Source organism: Heptranchias perlo, chromosome 20, assembly GCF_035084215.1.
Source record: "Heptranchias perlo isolate sHepPer1 chromosome 20, sHepPer1.hap1, whole genome shotgun sequence".
In the NCBI taxonomy this organism is placed as follows: domain Eukaryota; kingdom Metazoa; phylum Chordata; class Chondrichthyes; order Hexanchiformes; family Hexanchidae; genus Heptranchias; species Heptranchias perlo.
In genome coordinates, this window is record NC_090344.1 from 19,511,576 (window position 1) to 19,529,144 (window position 17,569).

At 44.6% G+C, this 17,569-nt stretch overlaps 3 non-coding genes across 3 annotated transcripts; all 3 read left to right on the forward strand.

Annotated features, from left to right (window-relative positions):
- Positions 1–9,426: 9,426 nt before the first annotated feature.
- trnay-gua (transfer RNA tyrosine (anticodon GUA)) lies at positions 9,427–9,519 on the forward strand. Its single transcript has 2 exons — positions 9,427–9,463; positions 9,484–9,519. It is a non-coding gene; the product is annotated as a tRNA-Tyr (tRNA).
- Positions 9,520–13,103: 3,584 nt separating this feature from the next.
- trnay-gua (transfer RNA tyrosine (anticodon GUA)) lies at positions 13,104–13,196 on the forward strand. The gene is made up of 2 exons: positions 13,104–13,140; positions 13,161–13,196. It is a non-coding gene; the product is annotated as a tRNA-Tyr (tRNA).
- Positions 13,197–16,780: 3,584 nt separating this feature from the next.
- Positions 16,781–16,873, forward strand: trnay-gua (transfer RNA tyrosine (anticodon GUA)). Its single transcript has 2 exons — positions 16,781–16,817; positions 16,838–16,873. It is a non-coding gene; the product is annotated as a tRNA-Tyr (tRNA).
- The last annotated feature ends 696 nt before the right edge of the window (positions 16,874–17,569 follow it).

Sequence of the window (17,569 nt, forward strand, 5' to 3'; positions counted from 1 at the left end):
CTGTACCCATGAGATCGCCTGAATTGGGATAAATTCAGGTGACGGCTTCAATCTGTACAACTTCTTGAAAGATTATCTTCATTTCATCCACGAGTCTTTCGTGGACAAACCGTCTGCATTATGTCCTCTGGTGCTCAAACATGCTCTGCTGGAGATAAGTCAAATCTGCCTTATGCACCGCTGAAAGGAAATGAGAAGCCAATTGGTGATCTTTGACTAAAAATGGGGACACAACGGGGCTCATTCGGGATTTTAACCAGTGAAACTCCTTGAGCGAGAATCAGACCCAAAGACCAACTGGCAACAGAGCCGTGCAGCCACTGTAAAATTTCGCTGCGACGCAGCCGATCCGCCATCCTTTCAGAACACCATGTCCATACAATTCCGCTTTCTTGTACGATATACGATGTAGAACAATGTCAGGTTCTGCACCAATTATATCATTTCAACAATATCAAATTAGTTTTGAATGTACGACTTGTATTATCAAGTAACACTTTACAGAATGAATTACTCTGAAACGACATTGTGGTCTGTCTCGGCATCGTCATAGTTCACACTCCACCATAAGTACACTTTACTCAAATTGCTGCTTTCATTCACTATGAGAGTGAAGATCCATGAATGTGGATACATTAGCTACGAATTTATCAGCTGGGTTGCACCTTTACTTTTCCTACTGTCTCCGTCTTTTTTTTCTTTCACATTCTCAGATATTATTGCCGGTTCGATCAGCTCTCGCCGTTCAACGAAGCCTGAGAAGTCCATCGGGGACAACACAGAGAGACAAGAGACAGAGACAGGGAGAGATAGAGAGATGCAGGCAAAGAAAATGAAGAGTAGAAATGTCATGTTTTGCAAACTAGCAGAATTTAAGTTACAGATTGGGAGTGATTCCTTCTCGGGTCTTGAAATCTTGCAAGAGAAGATCTGACACTAATTAAAAGCACCGGCCACGCTGTCGAATCTCTCATTCAGGGAGAGAGATAAATGCGGTCAATTAACTCCAATTAATCTATTTCAGCACTGAAGTGATCTTGAAACAGTTGCTCCGCGAGCAGAATTCAAACCTGCGCAGGAAAACCTCAATTGAATTTTGAGTCCAACGCTTTAAACACTCGGCCACCGCAGCTGTAAACGGCATGTTCATTCAGATCGGATTCCAAATGGAAACATGCTGCTGTTAAGAACGCGCGCATTGGTTGTGCAGGCGTCGAATTCTCACCCCTTATGCGGGAGACTTTGGTTCGATTTCCGGCCAATGCAGAATCATTCTCACCAATGAGGAGCTGAGGAATATAAGTATGCCATTTCACACCTCGAGCCTGTTCCGCAATTCAAACAGATCATGGCTGATATGTGACCGAACTCCATATAATCGCCTTCGCTCCGTATCGCTTAATAATTTCAGTTAACAAAAATCGATCAATCTCAGGTTTAAAATTAACAATTCAGTTCGCATCAACTGCCGTTTGCGGAAGAGAGTTCCAAACTTCTACCTCCCTTTGCTTGCAGAGGTGTTTCCCAACTTCACTCCTGAAAGTCCTGACCCTAATGTTCAGGCGATGTCCCCGAGTCCCAGACATCCCAACCGGCGGTAATAGTTTTTCTCGATCTACTCCATCAGTTCCCCTTAATATTTTGAAAAGTTCGATCAAATCAGCCCTTAATCGACTAAATTCGAGGTAAACCCTAGTTTGTGTAATCTCTCCGCGTAATTTAACCCTTGGGGTCCAGGTAACATTCTAGTAAATCGACGCTGCACTCACTCCACAGCCAATATATCCTTCCTTTGTTGCGTTACCCAGAACTGAATACATTACTTCAGGTGTGGTCTAACCAGGGCTTTGTATAGCTGCCGCATAAGAACATAAGAAATTGGAGCAGGAGTAGGCCAATCGGCCCCTCGAGCCTGCTCCGCCATTCAATAAGATCATGGCTGATCTGATCCCAACCACAAATCTAAAGAACACAAGAAGTCGGAGCAGGACCCGGCCACATAGCCCCTGGGCCCTCTCCGCCACCCACAGGGCATTGACCGATCCGAACTCAGCTTCATGTCCAATTTCCTGCCCGCTCCCCATAACCCCTAATTCCCTTTACTTCTAGGAAACTGTCTATTTCTGTTTTAAATTTATCTAATGATGTAGCTTCCACAGCTTCCTGGGGCAGCAAATTCCACAGACCTACCACCCTCTGAGTGAAGAAGTTTCTCCTCATCTCAGTTTTGAAAGAGCAGCCCCTTATTCTAAGATCATGCCCCCTAGTTCTAGTTTCACCCATCTTTGGGAACATCCTTACTGCATCCACCCGATCAAGACCCTTCACAATCTTATATGTTTCAATAAGATCGCCTCTCATTCTTCTGAACTCCAATGAGTAGAGTCCCAATCTACTCAACCTCTCCTCATATGTCCGCCCCCTCATCCCCGGGATTAACCGAGTGAACCTTCTTTGTACTGCCTCGAGAGCAAGTATGTCTTTTCTTAAGTATGGAGACCAAAACTGTATGCAGTATTCCAGGTGCGGTCTCACCAATACCTTATATAACTGCAGCAATACCTCCCTGTTTTTATATTCTATCCCCCTAGCAATAAAAGCCAACATTCCGTTGGCTTTCTTGATCACCTGCTGCACCTGCATACCAACTTTTTGATTTTCTTGCACTAGGACCCCCAGATCCCTTTGTACTGCAGTACTTTCCAGTCTCTCGCCATTAAGAAAATAACTTGCTCTGTGATTTTTCCTGCCAAAGTGCATAACCTCACATTTTCCAATATTATATTGCATCTGCCAAATCTCCGCCCACTCACCCAGCCTGTCTATATCCCCTTGCAGGTTTTTTATGTCCTCCTCACTCTCTACTTTCCCTCCCATCTTTGTATCATCTGCAAATTTTGATATGTTGCACTCGGTCCCCTCCTCCAAATCGTTAATATAGATTGTAAAGAGTTGGGGACCCAGCACCGACCCCTGTGGAACACCACTGGTTACTGGTTGCCAGTCCGAAAATGAACCATTTATCCCAACTCTCTGCTTCCTGTTCGATAACCAATCCTCCACCCATGCCAGAATATTACCCCCAATCCCGTGATTTTTTATCTTAAGTAATAATCTTTTATGTGGCACCTTGTCGAATGCCTTCTGGAAGTCTAAATACACTACGTCCACTGGTTCCCCTTTATCCACCCTATACGTTATATCCTCGAAGAACTCAAGCAAATTTGTCAGACATGACTTCCCCTTCATAAAGCCATGCTGACTTTGTCCTATTAAATTATGCTTATCTAAATGTTCCGTTACTGTCTCCTTAATAATAGACTCCAAAATTTTACCCACCACAGATGTTAAGCTAACTGGCCTATAATTTCCAGCCTTCTGCCTACTACACTTTTTAAATAACGGTGTTACATTAGCAGTTTTCCAATCTGCCGGGACCTCTCCTGAGTCCAGGGAATTTTGGAAAACTATCACCAAAGCATCCACAATCCCTACTGCCACTTCCCTCAAGATCCTAGGATGGAAGCCATCAGGTCCAGGGGATTTATCCGCCTTGAGTCCCATTATTTTACTGAGTACCATCTCTTGAGTGATTTTAATCGTATTTAGCTCCTCCCCCCCGAGAGTCCCCTGTTTGTCCAGTGTTGGGATATTCTTAGTGTCCTCTACTGTAAAGACTGAAACAAAATATTTGTTCAGCATTTTTGCCATCTCCATGTTTCCCACCATTAATTTCCCGGTCTCATCCTCTAAGGGACCTATGTTTGCCTTAGCCACCCTTTTTCTTTTTATATAACTATAGAAACTCTTGCTATCTGTTTTTATATTTTTTGCTAATTTCTTTTCATAATCTAACTTCCCTTTCTTAATCAATCCTTTAGTTACTTTTTGCTGTATTTTGAAGAATTCCCAATCTTCTATCCTCCCACTAAGTTTGGCTACCTTATATGTCCTTGTTTTTAGTCGGATACTATCCTTGATTTCTTTACTTAGCCACGGGTGGCTGTCATTCCTTTTACACCCTTTTTTCCTCAGTGGAATATATTTATTTTGAAAGTTGTAAAATAACTCCCTAAATGAACACCACTGCTCATGTACCGTCTTACCCTTTAATCTATTTTCCCAGTCCACTTTAATCAATTCCGCTCTCATACCATCATAGTCTCCTTTATTCAAGCTCAGTACGCTTGTTTGAGAATCAACCTTCTCACCCTCTAATTGGATATGGAATTCAACCATGTTGTGGTCGCTCGTTCCAAGGGGATCCTTAACTAGGACATTATTAATTAATCCTGACTCATTACACAGGACCAGGTCCAAGGTTGCCTGCCCCCTTGTAGGATCAGTTACATACTGCTCAAGAAATCCATCCCTGATGCACTCAATGAACTCGTCCTCAAGGCTGCTCTGCCCAATTTGATTTGTCCAGTTAATATGATAATTAAAATCCCCCATAATTATGGCTGTTCCCTTATTACATGCCCCGACTATCTCCTGATTAATACTTCTTCCAGCAGAGTTGCAACTATTAGGAGGCCTATATACTACGCCCACTAATGTTTTTTTTCCCTTATTATTCCTTATCTCCACCCAAACTGTTTCATTATCTTGATGCTTTGTCCCAATATCATTTCTCTGTATTACAGTGATTCCTTCCTTTATTAACATAGCCACCCCACCTCCCCTTCCTTCCTGCCTGTCCTTCCTGATTGTTAAATACCCTGGCATATTTAATTCCCAGTCGTTGTCACCCTGCAGCCATGTTTCTGTAATGGCCACAAGATCATACCCATACGTAGTTATTTGTGCCGTTAACTCGTCCATTTTATTACGAATGCTACGTGCATTCAGATAAAGAACTTTCAAATCTGTTTTGTGACGCTTAGTTCCTGCTTTTTCCTTTTATAACACTTTACCTATTACTCCATACCTTCTGTCCCTTCCTGTTACGCTTTCCTCTCTCTCCCTGCTCAGGTTCCCAACCCCCTGCCACTTTAGTTTAAACCCTCCCCAACAGCACTAGCAAACACTCCTCCTAGGACAGCGGTCCCGGCCCTGCCCAGGTGCAGACCGTCCGGTTTGTACTGGTCCCACCTCCCCCAGAACCGTTTCCAGTGTCCCAGGAATTTGAATCCCTCCCCCTTGCACCATTCCTCTAGCCACGTATTCATTTGAAATATCCTCCTATTTCTACTCTGACTAGCACGTGGCACTGGCAGCAATCCTGAGATTACTACCTTTGAGGTCCTATTTTTTAATTTACCTCCTAACTCCCTATATTCTGCTTTTAGGACCTCATCCCCTTTTTTACCTATATCGTTGGTGCCTATGTGCACCACGACAGCTGGCTTTCGCCCTCCCCCTCCAAAATGTTCTGTAGCCGCTCCGAGATATCCTTGATCCTTGCACCAGGGAGGCAACACACCATCCTGGAGTCTCGGTTGCGGCCGCAGAAACGCCTGTCTATTCCCCTTACAATTGAGTCCCCTATCACTATAGCTCTGCCACTCTTTTTCCTCCCAGCCTGTGCAGCAGAGCTACCCGTGGTGCCAGGAAGTTGGCTGCTGCTGCCTTCCCCTGATAAGTCATCCCCCCCAACAGCATCCAAAGTGGCATATCTGTTTGAGAGGGGGATGGACACAGGGGACCCCTGCACTACCTGCCTGCATCTCTTACTCTTCCTGGTGGTCACCCATTCACTTCCTGCCTGTATACCCTTTACCTGCGGTGTGACCAACTCGCTAAACGTGCTATCCACGAGTTTCTCTGCATCGCGGATGCTCCACAGTGAGTCCACCCGCAGCTCCAGCTCCGAGATACGATCGGTCAGTAGCTGCAGGTGGACACACTTCCCGCACACATGGTCGGCAGGGACACTGGTCGTGTCCATGACTTCCCACATCTTGCAGGAGGAGCATATCACGGGTGCGAGGTCTGCTGCCATGACTTGCCTTAGCTGAGTTACCCCTTTTAAATTACGTTGAAATTAGAAAATGTTAACTATACTAGGGACCTAGGTTCACTAAAAAAAAAAAAAAAAAACACTATCTGCTATAATCGCCCTCAATTTCAGGCAAAAAGTTCTTCGATCAGTCAGTCAGTCAGGGCTCACGCTGCTCCCTCAAGCTCGGGCGGCTGTTGCTTTCCAGTGACCTCATCTTCCTTCCGCAGGCTCGGGCTCTTCTCAGCATCATTCATGATTACTGTGGCTTCCCGTTCTGCTGTTCCTCACTTGCTGATGCTCGATACCGCCGATTGGAGCAAAGTATTTCATATATTCAGGGAGCGGCAACCCAAGGCAAGATTTCTCTGCTGGTCGTGGAGCAGCTTGGAGGCGAGTGCGAGGCGGGAACTGTGAAGGACGATTTACAAACAGCAAACGAGGAATTAGCTCAACTGGTAAAGCTGTCACTTAGCATGTGAGAAGTAGTGGGATCATTGATTATATTCTCCACTCACCGTTTGTCTTGGTGCAATTCTACAGAAACAGGAGTGTTGTCAGTGATTCCATAGCCCATGTATTTCCTAAACTTCGCTGTGTGTTTGAGTACAGAGAGGTCAAGGGGCAGCAAATCTTTTGATGTGCTGCAGCAAGCAAAAGTTCTTGATTTTGCTCTGCAGCAAAGATGGAAAGATGAGGTGAGAGATGGAAAAAAAAAAAGCTTCGTATTCCTTGATGTCTTCTGTGAAGATTGAATTCAGGACTTTCAAATTATGACACTGATGCACTGCTTGCTGCACTAAGAAGGCACTTACCAGGTATGCAGCCCGGCAGCACCAGCAAGTAGGACAGCTTACAAGGTATTGAAGGCCATAAAATAATGCACAGTTTGCAAAAAAAAAATCCAAGCATAATTGGAGTCGAACTTATAATCTTGTGATTTTTAGTCAAATGCGTTATCCATTGCACCACTGGCCCAGGATAGAGTGAGCAAGTAGCAATAGGAGGCAGTGGGCATGGCGGAGGCACTAAATAAATACTTTGCATCTGTCTTTACCAAGGAAGAAAATGCTGCCAAAGTGTCAGTAAAGGAAGATGTCGTTGAGATACTGGATTGGCGAAAAATTCATAAAGAGGAGGTACTTGAAAGGCTGTCTGTACTTAAAGTAGAAACGTCACCTGGTCCGGATGGGATGCATCCTACTTTGCTGGGGGAAGTAACGGTGGAAATTGCAGAGGTACTGGCCATAATCTTCCCAATATCCCTTGGTATGGGGGTGATGCCAGAGGACTGGAGAATTGCAAATGTTACATTCTTGTTCAAGAAAGGGTGAATGATAAAACCCAGCATCTACAGACCAGTCAGTTTAACCTCGGTAGTGGGGAAAGTTCTAGCAACGATAATCCGGGATAGAATTAGCAGTCACTTGGACAAGGATTAGGGAAAGCCAGCACGGATTTGTTAAAGGCAAATCGTGTTTAACTAACTTGATACAGTTTTTTGACAAGGTAACAGAGAGGGTCGATGAGGACCATTCGGTTGATGTGGTGTGTATGGACTTTCAAAAGGCGTTTGATACAGTGCCGCATAATAGGCTTGTCATCAAGATTGAAGCCCATGGAATAAAAGGGGCAGTAGCAGCATTGATACAGAATTGGCTGAATAACATGAAGCAGAGTGTAGTGCTGAATGACTGATTTTCGGAATGGAGGGAGGTATACAGTGGTGTTCCCCAGGGGTCGATTCTGGGACCACTGCTTTTCTTGATATATATTACTGACTTGTTCTGGATTCCCCCTCCAGAAGAAATAATTTCTCTGTATCTACCTTATTGTATACCTTTATTATTTTAAACACCTCGGTGAGATCACATCTCAATGTTCCAAACTCATGGGAATAAAAACCAAGTTCATGCCACCTATCCTCATAATTTAATCCTTTTAACCCCGGCATCATTCTGGTGAATCTGCACTGTATCTTTCCCAAAGCCGATTTATCTCTCCTTAGGTTCAGTGCCCAGTTCTCCAGATGGGGTCTGACCAAGATTCTTTGCAACTGAAGCATCACTTCTGTATTCCAACCCCACTCAAGATAAAGGTCAACATTAAATTAGACTTGTTGATTATTGTCAAGATTTGTAAGGTATTTGCAAAGGATTCGAGGGAATCTTAGAGTTGGGATTTTTCTTTATTCTGTCCACTCAAGGAGTTTGATAACAGACTTACTCCTTTGAATTTAGTGCTGGATTATTGGTCCGTGATGTGTTTACTTGTTTGTATTTTGTTCAATGCATTTGATGAGTGTATTTAAATTGAAGACGAGATTTCCAGGCCTGATGCTCTATTCACGCATTGAAGGTGAGAGAGATGCTGTGGGACACACGATAAGTCCAGTAGCTGAAAGTGATTCACAGACTGGGTTTTGTGTTTAGTGATCCCGGGTACATTACCGATACCTTCCATGGATCTGAAGGCTGGATAAGGCAATCAGGAAGGACCGGGGAACTGGGACTTGGCCATGAGAGTAATTGAAGGTATGCGAGCTGAAATAATCTGCAGTGAGAAAGGAGAATAGGCATAATAATCGGTAATTAGGACATCAATTAGTCTCTTATCTTGAATTCAGCAAGTAATTGAACCATTCCGTTTGAAACAAAGTTGATTTATTTGACATAGATCCAGAATATTGAATTTCAGCCCAGTTATAGCGGTTATTAACATCAGCAGAAACAAATCCCAACTGCCAGAATGAAGTTCTGCTGCTGAAACCCTCATCCGTGCCTTTGTTTGCTTCTGGACTCGACTATTCCAATGCTCTCCAGGCCCGGCCTTCCACTTGACACCCTCCGTAAACTTAAACCCACAATCTCCAGATCAATAATCAGTCACATTATTCATTGTGTCACTGGCCCAGGCTGTGGAGAACACAGAGCAGCTCACACTCCCACAGCGCTGCGGTATGAGCAGGTACCGAGTCAGCCTCAGTCATGAGCACTGGAATCCACGAGTCCGGGTGTGTCAAAGGTGCACGGTGAACAATCACCAAAGTGAAACATTTTTGCCGCTTCCCTTCGATATCTCAGCTGGTAGCGCCACAAGACTGTCGTGGAAAATAAGATAAAGTCATCCTTACGTCATTTGTTCAATTCCTGCTCGAAGGAGTATGCGTGATTTTGCAATAAGCAGCAGTTAGTTCAAGGTCGCTCTCTTAACTTTACAGGCACCTTACAGATTAACATGTTGCCATGAAGGCACAGGACGCCTCTTTTCCTTTCTCAAGCCGCAAAACTTTTTGTGTCTGCCCAAACAAGGCTGTTTTGCCTCTGCTCACCAGCAGGGAGTGCTTTTGAGCAGCAATACTTCAAAACACTCAGCTCTCGCTTTCAGGTGAAAGAAGTCTTCGATCAGCACTGGAGTCCATGAGTCTGAACATGTCAACAGGCGCACGGTGAATAATCGCCACAGACATCAATTTTTATCACTTCCCTTCGATAGCTCAGCTGGTAGAGCGGAGCACTGTAGTGAATTAAACAATTGAAGTAATCCTTAGGTCGCTGGTTCAATTCCGGCTCGAAGGAGTGAGTGTGCTTTTGGAATAAGCAGCAATTACCTCAAGGTCGCTCTTTGAACTTTACAGGCACCTCCCAGATTAACATGTTGCCACTGAGTCACAGGACACCACTTTTCCTTTCTCAAACCTGAAAGCTTTCTGTTTCTGCCCAAGCACGGCTGTTTCACTCGAGCATTTGCCTCTGCTCACCAGCAGGGAGTGCCTTTGAGCAGCAACACTTCAAATCGCCCTCAATTTCAGGCAAAAAGGTCTTCGATCAGTCAGTCAGTCAGGGCTCACGCTGCTCCCTCAAGCTCGGGCGGCTGTTGCTTTCCAGTGACCTCATCTTCCTTCCGCAGGCTCGGGCTCTTCTCAGCATCATTCATGATTACTGTGGCTTCCCGTTCTGCTGTTCCTCACTTGCTGATGCTCGATACCGCTGATTGGAGCAAAGTATTTCATATATTCAGGGAGCGGCAACCCAAGGCAAGATTTCTCTGCTGGTCGTGGAGCAGCTTGGAGGCGAGTGCGAGGCGGGAACTGTGAAGGGCGATTTACAAACAGCAAACGAGGAATTAGCTCAACTGGTAAAGCTGTCACTTAGCATGTGAGAAGTAGTGGGATCATTGATTATATTCTCCACTCACCGTTTGTCTTGGTGCAATTCTACAGAAACAAGAGTGTTGTCAGTGATTCCATAGCCCATGTATTTCCTAAACTTCGCTGTGTGATTGAGTACAGAGAGGTCAAGGGGCAGCAAATCTTTTGATGTGCTGCAGCAAGCAAAAGTTCTTGATTTTGCTCTGCAGCAAAGATGGAAAGATGAGGTGAGAGAAGGGAAAAAAAAAGCTTCGTATTCCTTGATGTCTTCTGTGAAGATTGAAATCAGGACTTTCAAATTATGACACTGATGCACTGCTTGCTGCACTAAGAAGGCACTTACCAGGTATGCAGCCCGGCAGCACCAGCAAGTAGGACAGCTTACAAGGTATTGAAGGCCATAAAATAATGCACAGTTTGCAAAAAAAAATCCAAGCCTAATTGGAGTCGAACTTATAATCTTGTGATTTTTAGTCAAATGCGTTATCCATTGCACCACTGGCCCAGGATAGAGTGAGCAAGTAGCAATAGGAGGCAGTGGGCATGGCGGAGGCACTAAATAAATACTTTGCATCTGTCTTTACCAAGGAAGAAAATGCTGCCAAAGTGTCAGTAAGGGAAGATGTCGTTGAGATACTGGATTGGCAAAAAATTCATAAAGAGGAGGTACTTGAAAGGCTGTCTGTACTTAAAGTAGAAACGTCACCTGGTCCGGATGGGATGCATCCTACTTTGCTGGGGGAAGTAACGGTGGAAATTGCAGAGGTACTGGCCATAATCTTCCAAACATCCCTTGGTATGGGGGTGATGCCAGAGGACTGGAGAATTGCAAATGTTACATTCTTGTTCAAGAAAGGGTGAATGATAAAACCCAGCATCTACAGACCAGTCAGTTTAACCTCGGTAGTGGGGAAAGTTCTAGCAACGATAATCCGGGATAGAATTAGCAGTCACTTGGACAAGGATTAGGGAAAGCCAGCACGGATTTGTTAAAGGCAAATCGTGTTTAACTAACTTGATACAGTTTTTTGACAAGGTAACAGAGAGGGTCGATGAGGACCATTCGGTTGATGTGGTGTGTATGGACTTTCAAAAGGCGTTTGATACAGTGCCGCATAATAGGCTTGTCATCAAGATTGAAGCCCATGGAATAAAAGGGGCAGTAGCAGCATTGATACAGAATTGGCTGAATAACATGAAGCAGAGTGTAGTGGTGAATGACTGATTTTCGGAATGGAGGCTGGTATAGAGTGGTGTTCCCCAGGGGTCGATTCTGGGACCACTGCTATTCTTGATATATATTACTGACTTGTTCTGGATTCCCCCTCCAGAAGAAATCATTTCTCTGTATCTACCTTATTGTATACCTTTATTATTTTAAACACCTCGGTGAGATCACATCTCAATGTTCCAAACTCATGGGAATAAAAACCAAGTTCATGCCACCTATCCTCATAATTTAATCCTTTTAACCCCGGCATCATTCTGGTGATTCTGCACTGTATCTTTCCCAAGGCCGATTTATCTCTCCTTAGGTTCAGTGCCCAGTTCTCCAGATGGGGTCTGACCAAGGTTCTTTGCAACTGAAGCATCACTTCTGTATTCCAACCCCACTCAAGATAAAGGTCAACATTAAATTAGACTTGTTGATTATTGTCAAGATTTGTCAGGTATTTGCAAAGGATTCGAGGGAATCTTAGAGTTGGGATTTTTCTTTATTCTGTCCACTCAAGGAGTTTGATAACAGACTTACTCCTTTGAATTTAGTGCTGGATTATTGGTCCGTGATGTGTTTACTTGTTTGTATTTTGTTAAATACATTTGATGAGTGTATTTAAATTGAAGACGAGATTTCCAGGCCTGATGCTCTATTCACGCATTGAAGGTGAGAGAGATGCTGTGGGACACACGATAAGTCCAGTTGCTGAAAGTGATTCACAGACTGGGTTTTGTGTTTAGTGATCCCGGGTACATTACCGATACATTCCATGGATCTGAAGGCTGGATAAGGCAATCAGGAAGGACCGGGGAACTGGGACTTGGCCATGAGAGTAATTGAAGGTATGCGATCTGAAATAATCTGCAGTCGGAAAGGAGAATAGGCATAATAATCGGTAATTAGGACATCAATTAGTCTCTTATCTTGAATTCAGCAAGTAATTGAACCATTCCGTTTGAAACAAAGTTGATTTATTTGACATAGATCCAGAATATTGAATTTCAGCCCAGTTATAGCGGTTATTAACATCAGCAGAAACAAATCCCAACTGCCAGAATGAAGTTCTGCTGCTGAAACCCTCATCCGTGCCTTTGTTTGCTTCTAGACTCGACTATTCCAATGCTCTCCAGGCCCGGCCTTCCACTTGACACCCTCCGTAAACTTAAACCCACAATCTCCAGATCAATAATCAGTCACATTATTCATTGTGTCACTGGCCCAGGCTGTGGAGAACACAGTGCAGCTCACACTCCCACAGCGCTGCGGTATGAGCAGGTACCGAGTCAGCCTCAGTCATGAGCACTGGAATCCACGAGTCCGGGTGTGTCAAAGGTGCACGGTGAACAATCACCAAAGTGAAACATTTTTGCCGCTTCCCTTCGATATCTCAGCTGGTAGCGCGACAAGACTGTCGTGGAAAATAAGATAAAGTCATCCTTACGTCATTTGTTCAATTCCTGCTCGAAGGAGTATGCGTGATTTTGCAATAAGCAGCAGTTAGTTCAAGGTCGCTCTCTTAACTTTACAGGCACCTTACAGATTAACATGTTGCCATGAAGGCACAGGACGCCTCTTTTCCTTTCTCAAGCCGCAAAACTTTTTGTGTCTGCCCAAACAAGGCTGTTTTGCCTCTGCTCACCAGCAGGGAGTGCTTTTGAGCAGCAATACTTCAAAACACTCAGCTCTCGCTTTCAGGTGAAAGAAGTCTTCGATCAGCACTGGAGTCCACGAGTCTGAACATGTCAACAGGCGCACGGTGAACAATCACCAAAGACAATCTTTTGTATCACTTCCCTTCGATAGCTCAGCTGGTAGAGCGGAGGACTGTAGTGAATTAAACAATTGAAGTAATCCTTAGGTCGCTGGTTCAATTCCGGCTCGAAGGAGTGAGTGTGCTTTTGGAATAAGCAGCAATTACCTCAAGGTCGCTCTTTGAACTTTACAGGCACCTCCCAGATTGACATGTTGCCACTGAGTCACAGGACACCACTTTTCCTTTCTCAAACCTGAAAGCTTTCTGTTTCTGCCCAAGCACGGCTGTTTCACTCGAGCATTTGCCTCTGCTCACCAGCAGGGAGTGCCTTTGAGCAGCAACACTTCAAATCGCCCTCAATTTCAGGCAAAAAGGTCTTCGATCAGTCAGTCAGTCAGGGCTCACGCTGCTCCCTCAAGCTCGGGCGGCTGTTGCTTTCCAGTGACCTCATCTTCCTTCCGCAGGCTCGGGCTCTTCTCAGCATCATTCATGATTACTGTGGCTGCCCGTTCTGCTGTTCCTCACTTGCTGATGCTCGATACCGTTGATTGGAGCAAAGTATTTCATATATTCAGGGAGCGGCAACCCAAGGCAAGATTTCTCTGCTGGTCGTGGAGCAGCTTGGAGGCGAGTGCGAGGCGGGAACTGTGAAGGGCGATTTACAAACAGCAAACGAGGAATTAGCTCAACTGGTAAAGCTGTCACTTAGCATGTGAGAAGTAGTGGGATCATTGATTATATTCTCCACTCACCGTTTGTCTTGGTGCAATTCTACAGAAACAAGAGTGTTGTCAGTGATTCCATAGCCCATGTATTTCCTAAACTTCGCTGTGTGTTTGAGTACAGAGAGGTCAAGGGGCAGCAAATCTTTTGATGTGCTGCAGCAGGCAAAAGTTCTTGATTTTGCTCTGCAGCAAAGATGGAAAGATGAGGTGAGAGAAGGGAAAAAAAAGCTTCGTATTCCTTGATGTCTTCTGTGAAGATTGAAATCAGGACTTTCAAATTATGACACTGATGCACTGCTTGCTGCACTAAGAAGGCACTTACCAGGTATGCAGCCCGGCAGCACCAGCAAGTAGGACAGCTTACAAGGTATTGAAGGCCATAAAATAATGCACAGTTTGCAAAAAAAAAATCCAAGCATAATTGGAGTCGAACTTATAATCTTGTGATTTTTAGTCAAATGCGTTATCCATTCCACCACTGGCCCAGGATAGAGTGAGCAAGTAGCAATAGGAGGCAGTGGGCATGGCGGAGGCACTAAATAAATACTTTGCATCTGTCTTTACCAAGGAAGAAAATGCTGCCAAAGTGTCAGTAAGGGAAGATGTCGTTGAGATACTGGATTGGCGAAAAATTCATAAAGAGGAGGTACTTGAAAGGCTGTCTGTACTTAAAGTAGAAACGTCACCTGGTCCGGATGGGATGCATCCTACTTTGCTGGGGGAAGTAACGGTGGAAATTGCAGAGGTACTGGCCATAATCTTCCAAACATCCCTTGGTATGGGGGTGATGCCAGAGGACTGGAGAATTGCAAATGTTACATTCTTGTTCAAGAAAGGGTGAATGATAAAACCCAGTATCTACACACCAGTCAGTTTAACCTCGGTAGTGGGGAAAGTTCTAGCAACGATAATCCGGGATAGAATTAGCAGTCACTTGGACAAGGATTAGGGAAAGCCAGCACGGATTTGTTAAAGGCAAATCGTGTTTAACTAACTTGATACAGTTTTTTGACAAGGTAACAGAGAGGGTCGATGAGGACCATTCGGTTGATGTGGTGTGTATGGACTTTCAAAAGGCGTTTGATACAGTGCCGCATAATAGGCTTGTCATCAAGATTGAAGCCCATGGAATAAAAGGGGCAGTAGCAGCATTGATACAGAATTGGGTGAATAACATGAAGCAGAGTGTAGTGCTGAATGACTGATTTTCGGAATGGAGGGAGGTATACAGTGGTGTTCCCCAGGGGTCGATTCTGGTACCACTGCTTTTCTTGATATATATTACTGACTTGTTCTGGATTCCCCCTCCAGAAGAAATCATTTCTCTGTATCTACCTTATTGTATACCTTTATTATTTTAAACACCTCGGTGAGATCACATCTCAATGTTCCAAACTCATGGGAATAAAAACCAAGTTCATGCCACCTATCCTCATAATTTAATCCTTTTAACCCCGGCATCATTCTGGTGAATCTACACTGTATCTTTCCCAAGGCCGATTGATCTCTCTCTCGGTTCAGTGCCCAGTTCTCCAGATGGGGTCTGACCAAGGTTCTTTGCAACTGAAGCATCACTTCTGTATTCCAACCCCACTCAAGATAAAGGTCAACATTAAATTAGACTTGTTGATTATTGTCAAGATTTGTAAGGTATTTGCAAAGGATTCGAGGGAATCTTAGAGTTGGGATTTTTCTTTATTCTGTCCACTCAAGGAGTTTGATAACAGACTTACTCCTTTGAATTTAGTGCTGGATTATTGGTCCGTGATGTGTTTACTTGTTTGTATTTTGCTAAATACATTTGATGAGTGTATTTAAATTGAAGACGAGATTTCCAGGCCTGATGCTCTATTCACGCATTGAAGGTGAGAGAGATGCTGTGGGACACACGATAAGTCCAGTAGCTGAAAGTGATTCACAGACTGGGTTTTGTGTTTAGTGATCCCGGGTACATTACCGATACTTTCCATGGATCTGAAGGCTGGATAAGGCAATCAGGAAGGACCGGGGAACTGGGACTTGGCCATGAGAGTAATTGAAGGTATGCGAGCTGAAATAATCTGCAGTGAGAAAGGAGAATAGGCATAATAATCGGTAATTAGGACATCAATTAGTCTCTTATCTTGAATTCAGCAAGTAATTGAACCATTCCGTTTGAAACAAAGTTGATTTATTTGACATAGATCCAGAATATTGAATTTCAGCCCAGTTATAGCGGTTATTAACATCAGCAGAAACAAATCCCAACTGCCAGAATGAAGTTCTGCTGCTGAAACCCTCATCCGTGCCTTTGTTTGCTTCTAGACTCGACTATTCCAATGCTCTCCAGGCCCGGCCTTCCACTTGACACCCTCCGTCAACTGAAACCCACAATCTCCAGATCAATAATCAGTCACATTATTCATTGTGTCACTGGCCCAGGCTGTGGAGAACACAGAGCAGCTCACACTGCCACAGCGCTGCGGTATGAGCAGGTACCGAGTCAGCCTCAGTCATGAGCACTGGAATCCACGAGTCCGGGTGTGTCAAAGGTGCACGGTGAACAATCACCAAAGTGAAACATTTTTGCCGCTTCCCTTCGATATCTCAGCTGGTAGCGCGACAAGACTGTGGTGGAAAATAAGATAAAGTCATCCTTACGTCATTTGTTCAATTCCTGCTCGAAGGAGTATGCGTGATTTTGCAATAAGCAGCAGTTAGTTCAAGGTCGCTCTCTTAACTTTACAGGCACCTTACAGATTAACATGTTGCCATGAAGGCACAGGACGCCTCTTTTCCTTTCTCAAGCCGCAAAACTTTTTGTGTCTGCCCAAACAAGGCTGTTTTGCCTCTGCTCACCAGCAGGGAGTGCTTTTGAGCAGCAATACTTCAAAACACTCAGCTCTCGCTTTCAGGTGAAAGAAGGCTTCGATCAGCACTGGAGTCCATGAGTCTGAACATGTCAACAGGCGCACGGTGAATAATCACCACAGACATCAATTTTTATCACTTCCCTTCGATAGCTCAGCTGGTAGAGCGGAGGATTGTAGTGAATTAAACAATTGAAGTAATCCTTAGGTCGCTGGTTCAATTCCGGCTCGAAGGAGTGAGTGTGCTTTTGGAATAAGCAGCAATTACCTCAAGGTCGCTCTTTGAACTTTACAGGCACCTCCCAGATTAACATGTTGCCACTGAGTCACAGGACACCACTTTTCCTTTCTCAAACCTGAAAGCTTTCTGTTTCTGCCCAAGCACGGCTGTTTCACTCGAGCATTTGCCTCTGCTCACCAGCAGGGAGTGCCTTTGAGCAGCAACACTTCAAATCGCCCTCAATTTCAGGCAAAAAGGTCTTCGATCAGTCAGTCAGTCAGGGCTCACGCTGCTCCCTCAAGCTCGGGCGGCTGTTGCTTTCCAGTGACCTCATCTTCCTTCCGCAGGCTCGGGCTCTTCTCAGCATCATTCATGATTACTGTGGCTTCCCGTTCTGCTGTTCCTCACTTGCTGATGCTCGATACCGCTGATTGGAGCAAAGTATTTCATATATTCAGGGAGCGGCAACCCAAGGCAAGATTTCTCTGCTGGTCGTGGAGCAGCTTGGAGGCGAGTGCGAGGCGGGAACTGTGAAGGGCGATTTACAAACAGCAAACGAGGAATTAGCTCAACTGGTAAAGCTGTCACTTAGCATGTGAGAAGTAGTGGGATCATTGATTATATTCTCCACTCACCGTTTGTCTTGGTGCAATTCTACAGAAACAAGAGTGTTGTCAGTGATTCCATAGCTCATGTATTTCCTAAACTTCGC